The sequence below is a fragment of the Callithrix jacchus genome, chromosome 21, assembly GCF_049354715.1.
Source record: "Callithrix jacchus isolate 240 chromosome 21, calJac240_pri, whole genome shotgun sequence".
In the NCBI taxonomy this organism is placed as follows: Eukaryota; Metazoa; Chordata; class Mammalia; order Primates; family Cebidae; genus Callithrix; species Callithrix jacchus.
Genome location: NC_133522.1, coordinates 46,312,369 through 46,332,118, shown reverse-complemented (window position 1 = coordinate 46,332,118; position 19,750 = coordinate 46,312,369). Strand labels below are relative to the sequence as shown.

The window sequence follows — 19,750 nt, the reverse complement described above, 5'->3', positions numbered from 1 at the left end:
TTGGAGTTGTACAACACTCTTCTAAGTTCTTAAAATCAAAGACTGTCAAAGATAAATTTTAATTTTTTTCTGAAACTGATCATGGTTCTGTAGTTATACAAGAAACTGTCATGTTCTCAGGAAGTAATGTTGAAACGTGGGGAGAAAGAGACATGAAGTATGCAGCCTACTCTCCAGTTGTTCAGCAACAGCAATAATTGTTTTCGTTAGAGTGAGAAAAAGGGAAAGCAACGAAGGAAATGAGGTGACGAGGTATCACTGGTGAGTGGAAGTGGAAGGTTGGCTGCAGGTTATTGTGCTGTTCTTGTAACTTTTCCTCCATTTGCGTATGTTTCTCTTCAAAACAAGTTAAAGTAGTCTATAGTTTTAGGGGGAAACTCTTTTTTAAGAAAAAGGGGCAGTGTGAATATTTATTTTTACTTTTTCTTAAAGAAATGAATTCCCAGTCTTTTTGAAAATCTAGAACATCAACACTTATAAGTTCATACTTCTTTAGTTTTCAGATTATAGTAGAAATTATCCTAGTACTTTTCTGATACAAGAAGTAGCCTTTACTGACGTACCAATATTTTTAAGCAGTGCCATCTTCTAAGCAATATTTTCTTAACTTTGCTTCTAAATATTTGAAAAATGTCCTTTTGGCAAAGTCTATAGTTTCCTTTTCCTTTGAAGACAACACCCTTGCTGCCGTTTGGGGACAGAATGATCAGCTGACCCACTCCACGTCTATGTACTCTACATCACAGTTGTTCCCTTTTAAGGGCTCATTGGAGAAGAATACGTGGGATTTGATAAGCTCTGCTGATAGTTTAATAATTATGAATATTTAACACACATTATACATTTATCCCACATTTACTAGTAAAGAGCGAAAATAAGGAATGAAAGCAAATTGTTCTGCAGAGTCCATTGGTGTATACTATTATCATAACCCATAAAGAAAAAAATATATAAAGGAGCGTTAGTTTTTTTCCCATAAAAAGATATAAAGGAGCGTTAGTTTTTTTCCCATAAAAAATATATAAAGGAGCGTTAGTTTTTTTCCCATAAAAAATATATAAAGGAGCGTTAGTTTTTGGTTTTTTTTTATCTTATTGACAGTATTAGATGTTCCTGCAGAACATTAGAATATGCAGTGGTGCAACCTGAGTTGTCTGTCTGCCGTTGAGGGGAATCTCTATCCATTTTATGCAGTATCAAAAGGGAAAACAAAGAATCAAAAATGCCAGGGTTTATTTTAAATTAGGAGATACGCTCTGATTTTCTGGTGTGTTAAGTTGAAGCCTGGAGCATTTTTCTTGCTTGTGAGTTTCTAACAATGAGCCCTGTTTTAAGAGGAAAAAGAGTGCTGTAGTCCAATCAATAAGACGACCTTGTTCATTTTCCCCGGGGATGAAGCATTGCCTGGCTCTCTGGGTCAGTGAAAACAGGGTGGGGAAAAAGCTGATCCAGGAATGGTAAATTGAGGGTGCGGGGCTCTGCAACCCCTTTCCTATATTTCTTTGGGGACAAGGAGTAGGGTTCACCATACTTGTCCAGTTTTCTTTGCACTTGCCACTCTTTCTCTTGAATTATTTTGGGAGGTTACTTTCATTTTGGCACATTTTTGAAGAAAAATGTGTGCCTCCAAGTTCATGCCCAGGTTGTCGTCCCTGATTACACAAATGGCCTTGGAGTTTTCTTATGAATTCTGTATGCAGTCTTTCACTGCATGGCTTACCTAGCAGTTTGGGGAGAAAAGCCTTGAGAATGAAGTGCCTTGTATTCATTCAAGAGCCCCAAGAATGCCCCCATCAAGGTTTGTATTTTCTGTTCCAATCTGCGATCTGGTGTGTGGCAGATATTTTCATTATTCTTGTCTGCACTTATGTTTCATTGTTGTTGTTGCAGTTTTTTATTTTTAAATTCTATCTCTGATAGGTTGTTTTTCTTTTATTCTGTGCATCCATTCAACACCCCTATTGACATACTTTGGATATTTGTCCCTCCAAATCTCATGTCGAAATTTGGCCCCTAAGGTTAAAGGTGGGACCTAGAGGAAGGTGTTTGAGTCATGCGGACAGATCCCTCATGAATAGCTTGGGGCTACCTCTTTGATAATGAGTGAATTCTTCTATTAGTTTATGCGAGAGCTGGCTGTTTAAGGCAGCCTGCCACTTCCCCCCAATCACTCTCGATCCTTCTCTCATCAGATGACTCACTTGCTCCCTCTTCAGCTTCCACCATGATTCCAAGCTCCCTGAGGCCCTCGCCAGAAGCCAGTGTTGGCACCATGCTTCTTGTACAAAGTGCCGGACCCTCAGCCAGATCCATCTTTTCTTTATAAATTACCCAGCCTCATGCATTCCCTTACAGCAGCACAAAACAGACTAAGACATATATGCATAGTTTTCTTCTTAGATCTTTCTGTTGTTGGTCCCACGATAGACTTTCCTTTCTTTTTTTTTTTTTTTTTCTCAATGTCTCCTCATTCGCAATACAGATCAGGCACAGGCCCTGGGCTGAGGTATGTATGGGGTAGGCAGGTTAGTTTCTCTCCTCTTTCTATGCTGTCAGTGTGAGAACACAGCCTGTGGTAAGTACCAGGAGGCCTAGATTTTGTTCTCTAAGTTTCTGCCTGCTGATGAAAACACTGCACACTTATTTTTGGGTGGTAATTACTTTCCTATCTTGACACAGATAAGTACCCAGATTTGTGTCCAGGGAAAATGACCACATGTGACCTGCGTGGAGAGCCATCCCTGTCTCCTGCTTTGGTCCGTGTCATGTGTTCTAAATTGTGCTTCTCTGCACAGGATGAAATTCAGTAGTATTCCCAGCAGAGAGAAGACAAAAGGGGAAGGCGAGCTGAGTTCCTAGGTAACAGCAAAGGACAGAAGGATTCCTGGAAGACAAATAGCAGGAATGAGAAGGAAAATGAAAGGCATCCTCAGAAAAAGGCAGAAAATTGGAGCTCCAAGAATGCCCCCATCAAGCCTTGTTTCAAACAGTGGAGGGAAGTGGCAAGCATTAAAGCTGAGAATTTTCTGTGCTCCCTTCCCTTCCCTGCAGTTCTGGGCCACTAGGGATGCAGTTGTGCTGTTAATGGGTCTAAGAAGGGGCCTTGCCTTGGTGTCAGCAGGGAGATTAGAGCACCATTACTCTTATGGCATACAGTAGTATAAATTCACTACGATAACTTCACTGAGCAAAGGTACAAATCAGCATAAGGACAACGATTTCTTTTTTCTTTTCTTTTCTTTTCTTTCCACTCTAGTTACCCAGGCTGGAGTGCAATGGCGCGATCTCGGCTCACTGCAACCTCCACCTCCTGGGTTCAGGCAATTCTCCTGCCTCAGCCTCCCGAGTAGCTGGGATTACAGGCACGCACCACCGTGCCCAGCTAAGAACAACGATTTCTATCATTGACTAAGTAAATAGTCAGATATCAATAATTTCCTAAGAATATTTTGACCTCTACTGGCTCTTGGCAGTAGATGAAGACAGAAGAAATGTGAAGACGGCCTCCCCCTCTTTCTCCTCTCCCACTTCTCCTACAGGCTTTGAGGATCACTAAGTTTCACTCCTTCATTAACACATCTCTGACATTTTAGAGTCCAGAACATCACAAGATACCCATAATTTCTAGCCGGGCGTGGTGGCTCATGCCTGTAATCCCAGCACTTTGGGAGGCTGAGGCGGGCAGATCACCTTAGGTCAGGAGTTTGAGATCAGCCTGACCAACATGGAGAAACTCCATCTCTACTAAAAACGCAAAAATTAGCCAGGTGTGGTGGTGGGCTCCTGTGATCCCAGCTACTCAGGAGGCTGAGGCAGGAGAATCACTTCAACCTGAGAGGTGGAGGTTGCAGTGAGCCAAGATGACACAATTGCACTTCATCCTGGGTGACAAGAGTAAAACTCCATCTCGAAAAAAAGCTACCCATGATTTTCAATGATGTGAAATAATGGAGATAAGATTTAGCAGGAGAACAACAAACCTACCTGTCTCCTTGCTATTATATCCCCAGTGTGCAGTGGGGTGACTTCCCAGAGGAGGTGTGAAGTCAGTGTTTGTGGAATAACATATGAAAGAAAATAGACTCAGTTACTTTTGTGAGTAAGAAAGAACAGGGTTCACTCAGGATATAATGGACAAGGGAATTTCGTCTTATGTGTAATCACTGAATCATGTATAATTGGAAGGGGAAGATCACCGTTATGTTAATTTCCCCCTGCAAACACACAAACTCTTCTTGCAAGCCCGTGTAACCTATCTCCTCTGCCTTCTCAATGGTGAAAGCTTTTTGCATGCAAGTGTTTTCCGCAGAAGCAAAACCTCAAATCCAATACTTTTTGCAGGTTGCTGAAAGCGTGATTTATGTATAGACAGAGGTGCAAAGGGACTATTTTATTGGACATGAAGGATTCTAATTTTATTCTATAAATAATTGTAAAAATTGTAGACTCATGTGATATTAGAACCCAAAACAACATTAGTGATTCCATTCTCATCTTTTTCATGTTTTTAGTTTAGGAAACCTTTACTTTGGAGAAATGGTAGTTACTCAACCACAATTAAATTCATTTTGAATATTTTTATCATTAAGTAACACATTAAATTTATAACTTTTTTTCAATAGGAGCTGTGATATTATTACTCTAATCAAGAAATTAGTGCAATAACTTACATTAAGCTGAATGTCTTGTATTTTAAATTTTATCTATATGTGAATATATTTTTAATGTCACTTTTTTTTATCAGCCCTGTTAACTTGAGGGCTAGGGAAAATTCCTATTTCTTTATCTATAAAATAATGATGGTATCATTTCTGTTCTGCGCTCCTCTTTCTTCAAGATTATCTGAGAAAAGTGAAAGCACTTTATGAACTATAAAGCAATATACCATGAATACCATGAAGAGAATTAAACAAATGATTATAATGTTGTTATTCTCTCAAATAAATCCAGCCTTTACCATTAACACATATGTGAACAATCCAAAAACAAGTCTGATACATTTTTAAAGGTCAAGAATTTTATAGAAGTTTTAAACTATAAAACAAACATGACATGATTTTCTCAAACATAAATTTCTTGCTTTTATGCTAACATATAAGTAAGCACAATAATAACCTATGGGCCAGCTCTGGCAGACTTCCAAATTAACCCATCTGGAAGAGGTCTTGTGTTTCATGGCAACATCCAGTCCCTGGGTAGCGTCTTATACGGAGTTCCTCAAATTGTTCACGTATTGCTTAATATGTAACTTACAGACACTGAAAAGGATGCTGATTTGTTTCAGAATCAGGAAGTCTGCCTAATTGTCTTACACAGAGACACTTTAACCTGTATGTTGCAATCTGTAGACAATGATGTTAACCTCTGTAATGTACCCTCCAATGAAAAAGGGCAGCTCTGGTGTGAGGAGTCCTCTTCCTTCTAAACTTTCTTATAAAGGCCTTCCAGTTAGTAGCCAACTATGGAACACACCCAACTTTTGTTGACTTCTTGGGTCAATCCACATTTAGTTTCCAAGAAACATTTGTCAGTCATCACGTTTGATTTCTGATAAATGTTTATCAAACCTCAACAGTCTTAATTTTGGTCAACAATACTAACATTTTTAGCAACTTGTTATTCAAAAATTCATATATATTAATTCCTAAAGGAGGACTTATTACAAGGTAACAACCAGTCATATCTAAAATGCCACTAGACTGTTCCTTACAAAAACACTGTCTCTGTTGAATTAATTCTCCCTTCAATTCCTTATAAAAACACTATCTCGGTAGAATTAATTCTCCCTTCAATTCCTTGTAAAAACACTATCTCGGTAGAATTAATTCTCCCTTCAATGCTTTTTTGGGAAGCATAGCCTATATAAAGTTTATTTCTATATTGGACCTAGCTATACTCATTAGTGATTTCGTAGAGCTTTCTTTGCTATTTATTTTAGAGTGCTTTAAGGTGGGAATTTTAGATTCTTTTAGAGAAAAATCAAGGTATTTCTTATAAAGTCTGCTCTCAGTCCTAGTGTTGTTTGGCCTCAGAAGCATATATAACACTTTTATAACGTCACAGAATATGAAGGCATTGTGCTTGGGGCTCATTTCTGTTTTTTAATGTGATTCCACATGAGTTCTTTCATAGACATTTTACAACATTTTACTAGCTAGTGGTCACTGTGTGTGAAGTGCTGCTTATTGACTGAGCCCATGTCTGTGTCTGGTTTCCCACCTCATTCTGAACCCACTGCTTATTGGCATTTGCCGTTGGGGGTGAATGTACACAGACCTTTTGGGAAACCAGGCTCAGGCCCCAGGCTCTGAGTGAAAGGAACAAAGGGGAGATGCCATCCTCTCACCCCCTCTACCCCCAGTGAAAAATAGAAAACCAAATATCCTTAGGCTGCTTGTCAAGGATCTACCAGTTATGCCTTCAGAGTAAAAGAGAAGGGTCTTGGAAAAAGACCCTTTGCTAATCAATATACAACCAGGAAAGGGTAGAGAGGTTTGACATCTTGGGTATTAGGGTTCACTGCCAGGACTCCTTTTGAATTCTGCTCTTTGTTTTATTTTTTTGGAATCTATGGCTGCAAATGACTGTGCTTCTGGAAACTGAGGGCCTGATGAAAGTTCTCCCCTTTCCTATGTAATAAGTGACATTCAGGACTGACATCAACTTCCAAAAATATGCAGAATTTTAAAGAAAAATAAACAACTCTTCAATGAGGACAAGTTGCAATCTTGTGCAAAGACGAAGTAATGATGACTTTGTGTTTTAGGCATTAGAGAGCTCACCCATGTTCAGGCCATTTTACCACATTTAAAATTTTTTCATTTATCTTAGAAATGTAGCATTTTGCCGTTATTCTTTCTATCAAAATGTAGTTTTTCTGGCTGGACACAATGGCTCATGCATGTAATGCCAGAACTTTGGGAGGCTGAGGTAGGAGGATTACTTGAGGCCAGAAGTTTGAGACCAGCATGGGCAACATAAAGAGACTTTGTCTTTACAAAAGAAGTTAAAAAAAAATTAGCCAGATGCGGTGGTTTGTACCTGTGAGTTTGAGGCTACTGTGAGCTATGACTGCCCCACTGCATTCTAGTCTGGTTGACATGAGACTCTGTCTTTGAATAATAATAATAATGATAATGACAACAATAATACTTTTTAAATTGTTGCTTTTCTGCATGTTTAAATGCCAAACTACTTAGTTAATATTTTTAATTTCATTTAAATTAACCTATGCTTGGGATCTTTTTACCATTACCAATTTGCATTTGAAACACATAATTGAGTTATTCTAATAATCCAAAAACAGACTTTTGAGATCTTTTACCTTCTCTTTTTGGTTTATAAATAGCATATTAATTCCCGTTTAAAGTATGGATGCAGTATGGCTGTCAGCATATTCCATTTTAGTAATTTCATTGTTGATTTATTTCTTTTCTAAGAGTTACAAAAGCAATGGTTTTTTGCTTTCACAAATAGAAGTGACTTAGACTGGTAAATACTCACAGTTATGGTTTCTTCCCTGCCTGACAGTGTGAGTCAGAAATTAAATAAATCAATGATGACATTCCTAGAATTGAATCTGCTGGGACCTCCACTGCACCCACACTCTATACCCTCTCTACAACCAGATTAAGCAGACTCTCTCCATGTAGGGTGCTTCTCCTTTAGGAAAATAGAAGTGACTCCACTCTATCCACTTTTCCACAGGTACATTTAGCAAAGACCAGTGGTTTTGGTTACAAAGGTCTAGGGATTGGTGCTCCTGGAGAGCAGTTCAGGAAAAGGGCCTGTGTGCAGGAGTGGAGGGGCAACAGAGAAAACTGTTCTGTCATAGTCCGTCCAGAGGGCAGCTCCAGCAGTCTCCTGTGAATGCAAGTTATTTTTATTTATTCATTTTTGTTTGAGTTCTTGCTCTGCTCTATCACCCAGGCTGTAGCGCAGTGGTACCATCACTGCAACCTCCACCTACCAGGCTCAAGAGATCCTCCTGCCCCAGTCTCCTGAGTAGCTGGGACTACAAGTGTACAACACCATGCCCAGCTAACTTGTATTTTCTGTAGAGAGGAGGGTTCACCATGTTGCCCAGGCTGGTCTCAAACTGCTGAGCTCAAGTGATCTGCCTGCCTCAGTCTTCCAAAGTGCTGAGATCACAAGGTGAGTCACCACATCCAGCTGTAAATGCAAGTTATATTCACAAATGTAAGATGGACATTAAAGTACATAATTTGCCTGCTATAGAAATACAGCAGTATGTAAAGATGTGAATGCTGTTTTTCACAATAAGACAAGAGGAAGAACTATATGCTTTAGTGATATATAGGGCTATTTTCTGAAATCTGCTACTGGTGTGGAATAGTCGAGGCTGTTCTTTTAACATAGGAAGTCAGTCTATTTCCAATCGAAGTGTAACTTCCCTGATAATATGTTTTGGATTTGTGATTAATGTTTCAGTAATAGTAGGGCAAAATATTTTTTTCCTCTTTTGATTACTGCTAGACTCATATTTTTAATATTATATTTAGAGTTGATATTTTGGTGACACAACAAGACAAAATATATCTTTTTCCATTTATAACAACTAATCTGATATTTCCCATGTAACAGTTTTAAAAACGTTTCTCTCTGGATATACCTAGTGATTCCTGAATTCTCCTACCATAACTTAACCACTCTTACTGGCTCTTTGCTTTAAATAATCGTGACACATAGTTCTCATTCCAGATCCACATTTTCTTTGGCCATTTATACAAACTTAACAACGTGGTGTCATGAACGTGAAAGAGCTGCTAACCCTCCTGAATCTGCTGTCTTTGGTTATCAAATGCCATTGAAGCACTTTATATTTGAATGAAGCCAATTTTGTTTGAGCCACTTGCTTTATCCAATGAAGCAAGAAGGAACAAATGAGAGGTAAAAATAAACGTGGCTTGTTTTATTTTTCCTCCATGAAGTCAGTAGGGCTGGGGCTCCCATTGGTATTTTTCATGTTTATCACAGATGTCCCAGTCAGTAGCAGGTTCTGAGGAATGGCATGTAACCATCAAATTGAAGATTTTATTTTCTAGAATATTCACTCTTTATTGCCTATCTCAAAATCAGCTGGGATGAGTCTTGCTACCGTCTCCTCATGTGAGCTTGAGATCAGCTGGTAGCTAAGCCTTGCCAATGCTCATTTGTCTTTGAAATTAACAAAGTAGCTTATGAAATGTGTTACATATTTTTGAAATGCAAGCATGAAGTGCATTAGTAACAGGTTCCTTCAGTAAATCTTTAAGAATCTGGAAAAAAGCACAAGTCAGTTCAAGAGTATTATATCCATGTTTCACTTTGCAGCAGTGATTTTATATCTTGTTTTTTTTGTGAGTGTGTGGTCCTTTGCATTGCTGCAAACATCTTGAATGAAGATGAGTCAGATATAGCTACTTTGCTCCTCTCCTGTAGACACACACTTTGATTAATAGAGTTGTTGGTGAAGTGTTAAAAGTCAAGAATGTTGTAATCACCACACGCAGAGGGACTGGATATGGGGAGTGTAGAGGATTTTAAATGAGAAGCACTGCATATCACAATCATAGAGCAACTCCCCGAGTGATTTTACATGATGAGCCAAGCTTCCCCAAAGAGCAACTTAATTGGCATATTTGAAGCTAGAAGTTTCTGACAGCTACCCCATACCTTAGCAACAGCTTGTTCTCTTAGTAAGAGTCCCTGTAAACAGGTGGGAAAATTAAGGCACTCTGAATATTTATCAAGTGTACAACATTCATTATAGTATTTCCTTTTAGAGGTATTCTCTGAAATTCCATAAAGCAGTTTAAGCAAGCCAGTAGCTGTTATAAAGAGACCGAGAAAGCTCTGACTAATAGACTTCTTCTTAAAATTTACCAGACTTTTTTTCAGAATGCTATGAATAAATCATAAGACTTTCACTAGGCTTTCCTATTCTTATCAAATAGCAAATAAACTGGCTAAAAATAACTGGAAGAAATCTTTTAGCATGTAAGAGAATACTCATCTACATGGAATAGCTCTATCCTGTTTTCCTTTGTAAAACTGCAAAATAAAAATGTCATTTTCCACTGTGCTGAATCTCTGGCAGTTTTTGAACCCAGCTGCCTATCATGGTTTGGGTTTCACTGCACTGTGTGAGTGGTAGTAGGCTAAATCCGCTTCCATTGCTTTTTCTAACTCATTCTGCTCAGTTTTCTTAAGGCTTTCCTATTATTTCCAATTACCTGTGAAATGGACAACCAGGAGGTGGGACACAGTACCCCAACACCAAGTCATTAATAGGATCTTACCTTCCACCTGGGGGCGGGGCTCAGTCTTCCTTTGAACTTTGAGTAACATAGCACCAGAGAACCATATAAACAGCCCTGATTCTAGTCTCAGAGGCAGGAATGAGAGTTGGTATGATAGTCAACTTTCACTGTGTCTTATCTGTATCCGATACAAATAAGGGAATAAATACAAATAATACAATTTTTTTCTGATAATAAAATAATGCATGTTTCCACTGGATAGTTTTAAAACTACAAATAGTCACTAAAAAAAAAAAAATCCACTTATAGTTTCACCCCCAGAGACAGATAATCAGGGTCTCCATATTGAACAATTAAAGGGGGTTTAGAGGTTCAGTTAGGACACAGTGTGGACGGTGGCCCCAGAAGTTGTACAGCTGAGGTCTTAAACATCTGTTAACATCTTGTGTCATGCATTATTTGAGTATTTCACATAGCCTATGTAGTTTTTTTTTGTTGTTCTTTTTTTATTTTGCTTTCTAAAACCAGTTTAGATTGCTGCTGATGATTTAAAGCTCGTTTTATCCTGTATATCTGAATGTAATGCCCACTCACCACAATACTCCACATCAGGAATTCTGTTCTCAGTGAAAGGTGGACTGCTCTTCCAAGGAAGGGCTGAGGTAAGAAGAACTGCTCAGACTCAGAGAAGGAGTGGAGAACAGGGAAGGTGGGGCCAGCTCTGCGCCCATGGCCCTCACTATTGTGATCAAGACAGGATTCTTGACGACCACATGGCTGAGGAGTCAGCCAACATCCCTGGTACAGACTTGGTGTTACTGAGTGATAAATCCTCTTCCTCCCCTCTCCTCACCCTCCCTCTCCTTCCTCTTTTCCCCTCTCTTCTTCTTTCCTCTTCTTTTTTTCTTTTCTTTCCTTCATTGTGCAACTTGGAACTGTATTTGACGTGGTAAAATTCAGTTCTAAGCCTCAGACTGTTCATTTCTAGAGCTGGCCAGATAGAACAGTAAGTCACAGTGAGATATTGTGTCCCATGGGTTTGTTCTACCTGAAATGTTTATGAGCCACTGCTGGGGAGCTCTGGTGCTCTTTTGAAATATCCAATAGCGCCTTCCCTTGGAAAGCCTGGAATAGAGGTCACTAGTCATGAACCAGCAGCAGTGATGAACTACAATGATAACCCATGACCAGCAGTCCCCAGTGACAGTAAATCAATGCTCAATTCAGAACTGAATTTTACCGCATCAAATACGTTCCAAGTTGCACAGTGAAGGTGCTACTATCAAGCTAAAACTAAAACCAAAACCAAATCCAACAAATACATGAAAATCAAAGCTAGATCTTAATCTTAGTGGTTTGAGAAATCCAGAGAAAACAGGACCCTGGGTAAGCCCCGCAGTGAAAGGGACTCATGTCAATGACTTAGATTTGTGTTCCAGATCTTCAGTGTACTTTTCTTTGAGAGTTCTTGTAGCTAACTGAGGTAGGTAACGCACTGAAAATCAGCGGACGTGCAGAGTGAGGTCGGCGTTCGATAGCTCCTTGAGAGCACTGGCACTGGCGTCTGCTCACGTGCTCATTCTAGCCACAGCCGTCGGTGGGAGAAACAAGTGCTAGTCTTGTTATAAGTGCATGTTAAAAACATTTTCTCTGATAATGCAGGAAAGCTGAAGACAGAAATGACTAGAGTTTATTTTTCAAAGATAACTTTTCTAGTCTGGTCAGATGCATCCATAAGAGGGGAGATAAACAGTGTAGGCTGATACTAATCCAGTACTGATTTCCTCTTGGTCCAGCATATTAGGCAGTGAGAGAATACAGGGCAACGCTGGAAGACTTGAAATATGCGTGCCTCAGCTCCGAGGTCGCTGGAGCGTTCTTCGAATTTAGCTCTGCAACCCATCAGCAGTGTGGCCTTTGGGAAGTCACTCTCTGAAACATGGTTTCTTCTTCCATAAAAATAGCATAAAAGATCTTCCTATTGTGTAACGTTGTTGGGAAGTAGGACTTAAAGAGAATATTGGCAAGTGACGTTGTGGCAGATGTTTCCTTAAAGGAATGCTCTGGTTCTAGTTGCCAGCATCGCTGTCGCGAATCAGAGGTTCTTAACCTGCTGTGTGCCTTTCAGGTCTTCGGCAAACTCGTGGAGCCCATGGAACTCTCCTCAGGATAGTTTTTTTGTTAAATAAAAAAAAAATTATGCATGACATTAAAAAGGAAATCATTTAGCAAATTATTATTAATATATATGTTAGGTAGAATTATGACTCCCAATAAATGCCCATGTACTAGTTGCCTAGTCACAGAACTACCAGAAGCTGGGAGAAAAGTTTGGGTTAGATTTTTCCCTAGCATCTTTAAAGAAAGCAAGGCCTGGCAGATGCCTTGGTCTCAGAATCCTAGCCCCAGAACTGTTGTTCAAACCACTGTTTCCAGTGTCTTGTTATGGCATCCCTGGTAACTAATGCCACCCTTTCACGTGCTCCAACCAATTCACCCCCAGGCACTTACCCAGTTCAGACACTGGCCAAGTTATCTTATGTAAAGCATGTTAGACATGGCTGCCTAGTTCTACAGATCATTCTAACATATTTATGAGTCATTTAACTTGTCTGGGCCCTGAGCTTTATTCACCTGCTAATTGAAGAGATGGAGTTTTTCTCAAATCTTTTTATTTACCTGCCCCTAAGCAGAATATAACATAAGACCCTAGAGGGTTTGGGATTTGCCTAACGTGGACCATTGCTGGTTTAAACTGTCTGTTAAATTGTGTTGTCTTGAAAAGTCATGTGGATATTTTATCCTTTGACACATTATGTATGTTTAGTTTAATGTGAAATAATGTTTTAAATGGCCCATTGTTACATAATATTGAAGTTTGTAATATGAACTATATTTGCCAGATGAATTCTTAGTCTCTGACACATCATCCTACACCCCAAATACTTGGAACCCATTTGGGTTCCTGCCAGCCTTGTGGTTCCTGCTAGCCCTAACACTGCCCACTCCACTGCCCACTCCTAACACTACAAGGGCTGCTTGTAGGCAGGTTACACCACAAAGATCACACTGTGTCTGTGCACAAGTTCCCCGGTAAACATTGTCCTTGTGGATACCACAATACCGACTTCTGGAATGCTTTAGCGTAACATTAAAATACTCATGGAAAGAGTTTTGCTGGACTGTATGGAAATAGAATGTGTCATAAGGGGTACATGTGTCTGTAGGGTACGTCCCAAGCAGGACACTTTGATCTTGGAAAATGTACTTAAGGGATTCTTTCATTTTGTGTAAAAGAACTGATGACAGTAGGAAAAGTGACTTAGATTCTGGATCCTATGCCACTGCCTTCCCCCCTGAAGTAATCCATGATCAAGTCACTTAAAACCAGGGACATCATGCACAGCCTCCCAATAGCTGGGAGGAAACAGCTGTCCCTAGAGTTGGGCAGTGCCCTCAGCTTTGCCTAAATCCTTATAAAACCAAGAAGTTTCCTCATCTGTAAAATTGGGAAAATGATCCGTCATAGGTCTGCTGTGAAAAGTAAATAATATGTAGCAAATATTTCTTATAAATTATAAAATGCCGCAGGGGGATTAGGAATTATTTGGTACATTTCTAAGTAGGTCCAAAAGGCATTGATGGAGCTACTGATGGGACTGATCTGCCTTGTGCTTGAGGCGTGTGTGTGTGTGTGTGTGTGTGTGTGTGTGTGTGTGTTTTACAAGGTCTTGCTCTGCGGCCCAGGCTGGAGTGCAGTGGCATGATCATAGCTTATTCCAGCCTCTGCCTCCCAGGCTTATGCCTCCCAAGCTCAAGCCATCTTCCTACCTCAGCCTCCTGAGTAGCTGAGACTACAGATACACATCAACCATGCCTGGCTAATTTTTCTGTTTTTTGTAGAGCCAGTATCTCACTATGTTGCCCAGGCTAGTCTTGAACTCCTGGGCTCATGTGATCCTCCTGCCCTGGCCTCCAAAAGTTCTGGCATTACAGACATGAGCCACCACATCCAGCTCAGTTTGGTTTATGATGAACTTAAACCATGAGGATGAGACATTGAGAGCAAAATACTAAAGGCATCAATTAATGAAAACAGTTTTATAAAAATAAGAGTAGAAACCATATGACAAGACTCTGGGAGTATAGTAAAATGTAGATAAAAGGGTCAACAGATGTCCAATACCCTTTTCAGTGTAGGGAGCAAAGACTAATCAATCACTTTCAAAAATGCAGTGAGTTTGAATTGCTGGAGAACCAGCAAGACCATCAGAAAAACTCCAAAGGGGTAATATATATTCAGGGTGAAATCAAATGAGCAAGAGGATTGGATGCACTGGCTCCCCATCAGCATGGCAGGACCCTAGACTTCGATGGTGACAGCACCAACTTCAACACAAGCAGATTTTAGCTATTCTTATTTTGATTTTTTTTTTTTTTTTTGAGACAGAGTTTCGCTCTTGTTACCCAGGCTGGAGTGCAATGGCGCGATCTCAGCTCACCACAACCTCTCCACCTCCTGGGTTCAGGCAATTCTCCTGCCTCAGCCTCCTGAGTAGCTGGGATTACAGGCACACGCCACCATGCCCAGCTAATTTTTTGTATTTTTAGTAGAGACGGGGTTTCACCATGTTGACCAGGATGGTCCCGATCTCTTGACCTCGTGATCCACCCGCCTCGGCCTCCCAAAGTGCTGGGATTACAGGCTTGACTTGTTCTTATTTTTTAAGGAAGGAAAGGAAAGGTCTACTTTTCTCAATAATATGGAAGTGAACTCCTCAAGCACTAGCCATTTGCAAACCTGGCTGGCGAATACGCCATATATATCTGTAGAATAAATCCGTAGTGTGACATCACAGGAGGATGAATCCACTTATTTTTGGGGTGTCCACTACCCCACATAGCTGGGGACTGTACTGTAGGCACTAGCTATACAACAATAGGCAAAAACCAAAAAGACAAAAGTCGCTGTTCTCATGAAACTTATATTCTATAGCAAGGAAGACAAATAGCCATGTATTCACGAGGCAGTGATCAATGCCCAGAAGGAAATAAAGCAGGTTAAATGTCAGAGGATGACAAGGGTGGTGCTAGGTACAGAAGACCATAGGCTACAAGGGAGTGTGTGGCTGAGGCTGGTGGAAATGGGAGAGAGAAGGAAGAATTGATACACAAGCTCTGCCATGGTTGGGTGCTTAGAAAATTTGGGACCAGTGAGAAGGTCAGGGTTGCTGGAAGAAAGCAGATAAGAAGGGGAGGAGAGGAAATCTGAGACACCAGGCCATGAAAAGTCCTGTGAGGATTCTGGGCTTTCTTTTGAGTGAGATAGGAATCAATTGAGGAGATGCAAGAAAGTAAACAGGGAAAAGCAGAAAGCGTCTCTGCACCCTTACGTCCTCCCAGCTCCTCTCTGCTCCACCCAGCCCTGGCTATGGGGACGCCTGCTTCCCTCTCTGCAGCCCCACTCTGGACAAGGTGAGGAATGGTGCTGGCATTTTTAAATGCTCATGTTAACCCATCCAGGAGATTATCTTTCGCTCATTAAACCCTTAGCATCCTTTGAAGCAGTGGAGCCACAGTCTTGTCTGTTCTTATATTGCTTTCTACAGATTCATATGCTTATTATCCCTAGAAATATGCTGAAGATTCATAAATCAATATTCATTTGGAAAATTCAATCTTCCCATTTGCACACAGAAGGCACATAGGATAACTGCACAGCCTTGCAACTGAATACTAAGCTTCATGCCTTTAAAAAAAATATTCTCATGAGAAAAGAGGGAGCTCATGGATGACCTCAGTGAAATCAGTCCATTCTTTGTGGAGACAGTCTTTATGTATCACAATGAAAAAAAATAGGGAGCATAACTTTTAAAAGTGGAGGACCCAAGACATAGATCGAAAACAGGAGCACAGATATGAAACTTACAGGAATAATACCAAATATAACACACCTGAGAAGAAACTCATCATTTCCTCTAGCCCTTTGGGACAGAAGTACTAAAAATACTTCAAATATGTATTTGAAGAATGTATATTTTAATATACAAAGAGGTAGAGTTGTCACATAAAATACAGGATGCCCAGATTAATTTGAATTCCTGATAAACAATACATAATATTTAGTGTAAGTATATCCAAAATATTGTTTGGGGCACACTTACATTACAAATTATGTATTGTGTAACTGAAATTTAGATTTAAGTGGTGTACTGCATTAGATAAATATGGTAATCCTACTGAGAAGAGACTACTAATTCTACCTTTAGCCTGTCTGAAGTAATCTTTGCAGTAATGGATATTGTGTGAAATATCTCTGCAAATGACATTCTCTTTGCTCTTGCTCTCTTTAAGAAGAGAAGCCTTGTGCTACACACCTACCATATGCCTCTCCGAGCCCTCCACCCTGTTCTGAGCCCCAGGAGCCTGACTTCCTCAGTGGGCTCTTTGGTCTTGGGCTTCCTATTGGGTTCCACAGTGGGAGGCATCAGCAGGAGACGACAGGGCAGGAGAGGAGTATTGTTGGAGAGTTGATTTTGTTTCACCTGCTCCTTCCCATTCAGATTGCTCCGAAACTACTCCTGCCCAGCAACCCTCCATGCCTAGGGAAGGTAACAGTTTTGAGCTGCCATTAGCCCCTGGGTACTGCACTGACTTCATAAATTGCCCCTGTATTAGGTTCTTCTCCAACGATTGAGCTTGAAGCTGCCATCTCTTCCCTTTTGGGGCTCTGATATGCTAAAGGATATGATGTAGCTATACAAGGTCAAGAGTATAATCTGCACCCATGAAGGGATGAATTAGATAGAAAAAGAAAAGTAAGATTTGGAAAGAAACTGGTTAAGTTGACATTTTGCTGTGCCACTCAGTAGCGAGGTCTTTAGTTTCCCAGTCTCCCTCTTAAAACAGATACTTGTTCCTGGAAGGTTTTTGGAAAAATTAATAGAAACAGGAGTCTTAATCCGTTGAAAGACAGAAAGAAAGAGACTGTAGAAATGAGCAATTTATTACTAGAATGCCCATGTTCCTCATAAAATAAGACACAAATCCTGTATTTATAAAATATATGTATTTAAAGCCCTTTTTCAGAAAACAAAAAACAAAATATTTAGGAAGGATTGGCTGCGCGCAGTGGCTCACACCTATAATCCCAGCACTTTGGGAGGCTGCGGTGGGAGGATCACAAAGTCAGGAGATCGAGACTATCCTGACTAACAAACTGAAACCCCATCTCTAGTAAAAATGCAAAAACAAAAACACAAAAACAAAACAAACAATTAGCTGGGCGTGGTGTCTCATGCCTGTAGTCCCGGCTACTCCCAAGGCTGAGGCAGGAAAATCGCTTGAACCTGGGAGGCGGAGGTTGCATTGAGCCAAGATCGTGCCACTGCACTCCAGCCCAGGTGTTAGAGTGAGATTCCATCTCAAAAAAAAAAAAAAGAGAAAGTATTTAATAAATATTTAGGAAAAAGGCAAAAACAAGTGAATCATGTGTTGTCCTGAGACTTTTTTCCTGCGCTCTCCCCTTTCCCCTTCTCTCTCCGAGTGCTGCTGGAGTTTTATTCTGAAGAGGGGTGTTCAGATCTTCAACTCCAGCACAGACACTTGGTTGACTTCTTTCCATGCATCTAAAGCAGTTACAAAAAATATTGTCTAAATTTAATTGCATTTCTGCTTCTTATGTATGGCTTCGAAAAGAGCAAGATCAAAGTAAAGTTAAATCCCTGAATTATTTCTTAAATTGTCCCCAGAAAATTAATGTGCATGCAGGGTCATGGGTTACCCCACATAGTAAATGAGACACATGCATTGCTGGTGAGTCCCTTCTCATGTAAGAATGACATCTTTCATCTAGAGGCTGGCACAGATTGGAAGGTCCTGGCTGCTGTCATCCTACATGTAATAGAGTTTTGGTTTGCTGTTTGCTTTTATCTGAGTGTCTGATTAAGGTATTCAAAGAGCAAGAGAGAAACCTGTGAAGAGATGGACTATTTGTGTCAAAACTCTTCGGTCTTGTGGCTAGGATCACTTGTATTGATTGTTGAGCTAGACTCCTCAGTAACTGTCTAGATATTTGATATATTGTGTTTTATTCTATTGTGGTATATGACCACATAAACAGATAGAATAGTAATCTTCTCAATCTTTCATAGTCCGTAAGTATTCATACACTTATTTCAAAGTAGTCTGTTTCTAGCTTAGGTAAATTTAGATGATTTCATGTAATACTGTATTAATAATCTGCTTCATTTTCAGTTAACTTTTTCAGGAATTATTACTCATACTACAAGGCATTATTTATAGCTCCGAGTCTTTTACATGATAAAGAATGAACTGTGTATTACATTGCTATAATGAGAAATTCTCTTGTGTTTAAATTAATCTCCTCTCTTAGTCAGCATTGGGAAATACTGTGGATTCTAAAATTCTATTTGAGAATTGTAAGAATGCTTTATTACCCTCCTTTTATTATGTGCCACATTTTTTCTCTCATATATCTGTCAGCGGTGTGTGTGTGTGTGTGTGTGTATTCTACTCACTACTTCTATGAATTTAATATATACACACACATATGTATGTATATATACACGCATATGTATACATACATGCACATATGTATATATGTGTATATATTTATATATATACACATATATAGATAGTGTATATAGACATATTTTATATATATATATTCATGTTTATATAGATGTATGTAAAATAGATGTGCTCATAAATCCTGAACAATGCCAGTCAGCTGTTTTTATAATCGTGCTGGTTTATATAGAAGTCAGTTTCTACCACATTTCTTCCAGTCCTAGGGAAGTTGTGTCCAAAATGCCCATCTACAGCAGAAAGGGAAGCCCATGTGCCAGCCACTGTTTGGTTCTTTGTATGCATTACTTTGTTTAATCCTCACAGCAGTCTTTGCAGAGCAGGTGGGGAGTGTTCCCACTTCTAGATAACCAAACTGAGGGTCACTGAAATACAGTGAGCTCTTTAAGGTTACTGAGCTAGTCATAGTGGGTGATTTTTGCCTTCATGTACAATAGTAATTCCTCCTGGTAACAAAATGAGGTGTTTCCTGAACTCTCATTTTGAAGCAGGCACTATGCCAAACATTTTAAGCAGCCCAGTGACATGGAGTTATTATTCCCATTTTATAAATGAGGAAAACTGAGACAGAGCAAGGTTTTGACCTGTGCAGAATTTGAAACCCAGATCTGTCTAATCTTACTACAAAATCCATAGTCTTAACCCTTTACAATGCAGCCCACCACGGGCTAGACTTCAATGACTATGTTGGATTACACGGCAGGCATACTCTTCTTCGGAAATCCAGAACTTAGTATTCCACAATTTTAGTGGTTTGAAAATCCATTTTTTCTTGACTGATCCCAACATAGCTGTTCTGATGGCTGGAAATACAAGTTAGAAATCTGCTTCCATTTGGTGATGCAAAATTCTACCAAGGCAAATGTATGCAGCTGATC

General features: G+C 39.8%; 1 protein-coding gene and 1 non-coding gene across 3 annotated transcripts in view; one reads left to right on the top strand and one right to left on the bottom strand.

Moving 5' to 3' along the window:
- DSCAM (DS cell adhesion molecule) overlaps positions 1-19,750 on the top strand; it is an 802,011-nt gene that overhangs the window by 338,226 nt on the left and 444,035 nt on the right. The window lies entirely within an intron of this gene.
- On the bottom strand, positions 2,458-2,592 carry LOC118150004 (small nucleolar RNA SNORA51). Its single transcript, XR_004737773.1, has one exon. It is a non-coding gene; the product is annotated as a small nucleolar RNA SNORA51 (small nucleolar RNA).